At 42.0% G+C, this 4,866-nt stretch overlaps 1 long non-coding RNA gene across 1 annotated transcript; it reads left to right on the plus strand.

Annotated features, from left to right (window-relative positions):
- The first annotated feature begins 1,529 nt into the window (after positions 1-1,529).
- LOC121628978 lies at positions 1,530-1,909 on the plus strand. The gene is made up of 2 exons (XR_006008310.1): positions 1,530-1,784; positions 1,866-1,909. It is a non-coding gene; the product is annotated as an uncharacterized LOC121628978 (long non-coding RNA).
- Positions 1,910-4,866: the final 2,957 nt, after the last annotated feature.

Below are 4,866 nucleotides of genomic sequence, written 5' to 3' on the forward strand. Positions count from 1 at the left end.
TCTGAGGGTCCAGGTCCAAGTCTGAAGGTTTACCTGTGGACCAGTCACTCTTCATAGACAGCTCTTCTCCATCCATCGTCTGCAAACACAAACATGGTGTCGTTCACATCAGTCAGTCAGAGATCCTCAGATTCCTCTGGAGGGACCAGTACTGATAGGACCTGATCAGAGTGGCTCTGACTGGACCAGATACTGGGTCTGCAGCATTTATGGCCCGGGCAACTCGGTGGTGATCCAGGTGGGCAGAGTTTTCACCCCATTTAAACCGCTTAGATCCCACGGCTTGTTAGCTGAGGAAGCCCCTTTTACACACATGAAACAAACAAATCAGAGTCCATCTGAAGATGTTCCAACCTGATAAATAATGTTGATGTGTGGCCTTTATATGTTGAGTAGATAACTTCACATTAAAATGATTCCTCCAACCACTTCTTCTGCTGCTCTAGGCAGAAGTTCTGTCCCAATCCAACTCCTTTATTGTCCTTTATGTCCTTATTTGTTAAGGGATCTCCAATTGGACCCTGGTGCACTTTGCAGACTACAGCCTGAAACAAACACGTGCAAAATTATCACTTTATTACTAAGTTGTTATTATTTTTAGCATCAACCTTGTGAAAGACCCATGGCTCATTTGTTCTGGTAAACACTTTCACCTCCATTTGAGCAGCAAACTCCTCCCCGCTCATCATAACTTCTCCCCAGGTCACCGCACACTGACTGAATAGGAGCGGACCCACTGTCCCTGCCTCGTATTAAAGCAGAAGTGAGCTGATTTCTGATCGGCTGATGAAATAAAGGAGCTGCAGTCTGATGAAACTGTGGTTGTTTAAATAAAGATTTATTGAAATTGTTCATTTTCTCCTCTAATAAACTCAGTGAACCAGAACAGATTTTAGACCCTGGAGAAGTGAGCAGCTCGTATTTTCTGATTGATCTGATTAGTGGACTTAGTTCAGCTTAAGAACCAAAACAACATGTTGAACTGTTGCATACTACAGCAGGTTGTCATGGAAACTCACCCAACTTACTTTGTGTACGATGGTTCTGTTCCAGTCCTGAAGTCTGAGGGTCTGGATGGGTCACCCATCACAGATAACAACTGGATCCTGCAGACTCTGCTCTGTCCTCATCTTCCTCATCTTCCTGTAAAGTAGAAACACTCAGAACTAAAGCGTGAAAACAAACATGTCCGTTCAGGTCTAACACCCAAACAGAAACCAGAAGACCTGCTGACTCAGATCCACCTTTGACTCTTCAGAGTAGCGTCACTTCTGGAACAAACTGATGAGCGTAATTTATAACCTCACTATATTTTTATTCTTGTTTTTATCTCTACTATAAGATAAGATAAGATAAGAGGCCACTGAGCACCACAAAATATAACAGAAATATTCCTTTTTCCTCTCAGTCCTCTATATATTTGGAATATGTCAATAGGGTATGTCATTATGTCACTTCTTTCTGCCCAAAACAACAAAACATACTACATACATCATGTTACTGTCCCTCACACACACACTTAGCTCTAGCCCATATATTTTGCTTTCACTCCCTCTAGTGGCAAAGAGGACGGAACGATTTTTATTATGAAGGTTCTGCCCGACCCCTTTTTTTTGTTTACACACCTAGAGAAGACCGCATTGCGAAGGCAACTCATGCATGCTGGTGTGTACCTTAAGAAGAGAAAATTGTAACATAAATAAGATAAGACATAAGAAAAGGAAGAACGAAGACAAGTCGGAGTTCTAAGGATATTTAGCCCCTCGTGGATATCAGCTCACGAGGTTTGTCTTGTTTATTTTACTTCATTTTATTAATCGGTAATTTCATGTTGTAACGTATCCTCTGTATTTCTTTGTGACCAGTTCTCACGGGTTGTCAAGGCAATAAACCCTGTTTTTTAAACTTCCTCGTGCCTGTGATCAATCCTGAGGGCGCTACAGTGAGAATTCATCTGCTCTGCACGGGTAGAGGAGAAGAACGGTGCGGTGCCAGCGAGACGACAGCGTCGCCACCCGCCATGCGTCACTTCCAGATACTTGCCGTCTGAGGATGTAACAACTACGGAAAGCTAGGTTCACCCGAAATGAGTGTCGCTTCAAATAAAGTATTATAAGGATTATTCCCCAAGAAAACAAGGAAAGTCGAAAGAGACTATATTTTGAAATAAGATCATTTCACCTGTATTATTGATGAGAGGACTGAGATAATTTCCTTGGATTTCCCCTGCTTTAAAGGTTAATTTGATGTTCAGTTTGACATACTGAATTTAAGTTAGAATTTTGTCTGTGCTAAGCGTCCTGCATATTGCAAATATTCAGTAGTTCTCAGTTAGCAGATCACATGCAATAATTGTCTGCAAGTGTACGGCAGTAATTTAAGTTCAAACCTTTAAGGTGCATCTGAAGAATAACTTGCATAAGTTATAAGTTCAAGTTACAACAGTAACATCTAACAACCTAAGCTAAACTTAAACTTTAAGTAAGTACATTAACCCCACACTTAAGACAAGTATGAACCATTATGGCAGACAACGAGGTTAAGCCAGGGTTTGATGAAGAAATTATTGAAAATGAGCAACTCTGCACAGAAGAGCAACCACAAGTCGCTGAAGGCACAGCAGATGATATCCCCTCTTCCTCAAAGGAGCCACGCAGAAGCCAAAGAGTCCGTAAGTTGACGGAGAAGGGCCAAGACCTGCACGATGAGCAAGTAAGGAAGGCTGCACATCGTTTCAGTCTAAGCTATGAAAGGTGGAGGGATGTCACTAACAAAGCTAAAGAGGCTATGGGTGGTCGATGTTCAAAGGATGTGCTGCAACAACATGTCATTGATGTCGCAAATGCAGCAAGAAATGTGAAGGCTGCTTATGTCGAACTGAGAAGTATTGCATCTCCTGACAATAGCATAAGACGTAAAATGGACACCTGTGAAGCAGTAACCAAGAAAATAAGTGAAGCTGCAGAAGGGTGCACAAGTTTAAAGGGGATGGAGAGTCGGAGAGATGAAGAAATCTGGAAGGAGACTGAGTCTGTATTTAAGTCATCAACCTCAGACGAGCTAAGTGTTAAGTCGCATAAAACAAAGATTTCTTCTAAATCAAGGGGCTCCTCCAGAAGCTCAAGTGTGCAATCTGCCAAAAGACAGGACGCAGCTGCTGAAGTTGCTGCAAATGAAGCGGCTTTACAAGTTCTACTGGAAAAGGAGGCACGCATCATTGAAATTGAGAAACAAGAAGCAGAAATCGTGCAAAGGCAAAGAGAGCTTGAAGCGAAACGAAGAGAAGTAGAGCAACTCGAAGCAGTAAAAAGACTTGAAGAAGCTAAAGCATGACAGCGTGTATATGAGCAAGAGGAATGTTCGAGTGATGACGTATATAGCCTACTTCATTATAGCTCTAATAAGGAAAATAAAGTCAAGTCTAATGATGGCCCATCTACTAAACGGTGCCCCTCACAACAAAACGTGCTGCCCCAATCAGAATTAAACACAGCCGATCTTGTCAAAGCATTCGCAGAGACCCTCTGTGCTAGCCGTCTTCCGGTACCAGAGCCAATAGAATTCAGTGGCGATCCTCTCCGGTACAGCGACTGGAAGATATCCTTTCAGACTCTTATCGATAGAAAGGGTATTCCTGCTGAAGAGAAAACATACTACCCTCGGAAGTATGTAAGTGGAGCTGCAAGGAAGGCAATAGAAACTTTCTACTTGGCACAGAGTCAGCCTACAATGCAGCATGGACAGTTCTCGAGGAAAGATATGGACAATCCATTCCTCATAGCCAAGGCCTTCAGAGACAAACTCGATGCATGGCCCAAGATAAGCTCCAAAGGCAGCGTGGAACTTCAAGAGTTCGCTGACTTTCAGCAATGCAACAGATTAAAGGGCTCCAAGTGCTTGATGACTGCAATGAGAACCAAAGGATGCTTGCAAAACTTCCAGACTGGCTCACATCAAGGTGGAACAGAAAGGTTATGGAAATTCAAGAAACAAGTCATACCTTTCCATGTTTCAGTCAGTTTGTGGAATTCATTTCACGTGAAGCCAAAATCGCATGCAATCCAATAACATCGCTCCATGCTCTGAAACCGAGTGAAACCGAAAGGGCAAAAATACCAAAGAACAGAAGCCATGGCGCAAAGGTTCTGGTAACTAAGTCAAACGAGAAGGCAAACTTAAGTTGCGCCTACTGTGATCTATCCTGAGGGTGCTACACATCACATCACCAAATAATGTAAAATAAAAAAAAATAAAAATATGAAATTTTCTCTGCAATTTTTTCAAAGTGTCGGATCCAATCCTGTGTGTTTCCATAGATACAGCCTCTTGGAAAGAACATGGCCTTTCTCCAGATTTTAAAGTTTAGTTGTGTTTTATATTATAAAAATATATATATTATATATAAAATATTTATATTATTGAGTGTAAAATAAACATTTTACACAATAAACACGACCACTGACATACAGCATGGTCTAACAGTAGGCTATTAATAACGTTTATGCAACAAAGACTATATACGTTTACAATACAAATACAATTCAAAGCTGTAAATAAAATTACATTAATCCTCTCATTATACTTACCATCTGGTTTATGCCTGGTGCAGGTTGCAGACACTTTCCCCCGTCCCCTGGTGCTCCACAGAGCTGCCGCAGCATGGTTGAAGCAGCCTACATCCAGCTACATTTCTGTGCCTAAATACATTTGTTTATGGTTATAAACGTTAGGCTGTGGAGAGTCGTGGCATCTGCTTCAGCAGGCTCTATGAGTCCGTGACAAGTCACAGCCACAACCAGAAGTTGCCACTGCCACGATTTGAGCTTTGTCTCAGCGCCCGGCAACGGTGACAAGAACTGTGCATTC

Source organism: Melanotaenia boesemani, chromosome 18 (assembly GCF_017639745.1).
Source record: "Melanotaenia boesemani isolate fMelBoe1 chromosome 18, fMelBoe1.pri, whole genome shotgun sequence".
Taxonomy (NCBI): Eukaryota; Metazoa; Chordata; class Actinopteri; order Atheriniformes; family Melanotaeniidae; genus Melanotaenia; species Melanotaenia boesemani.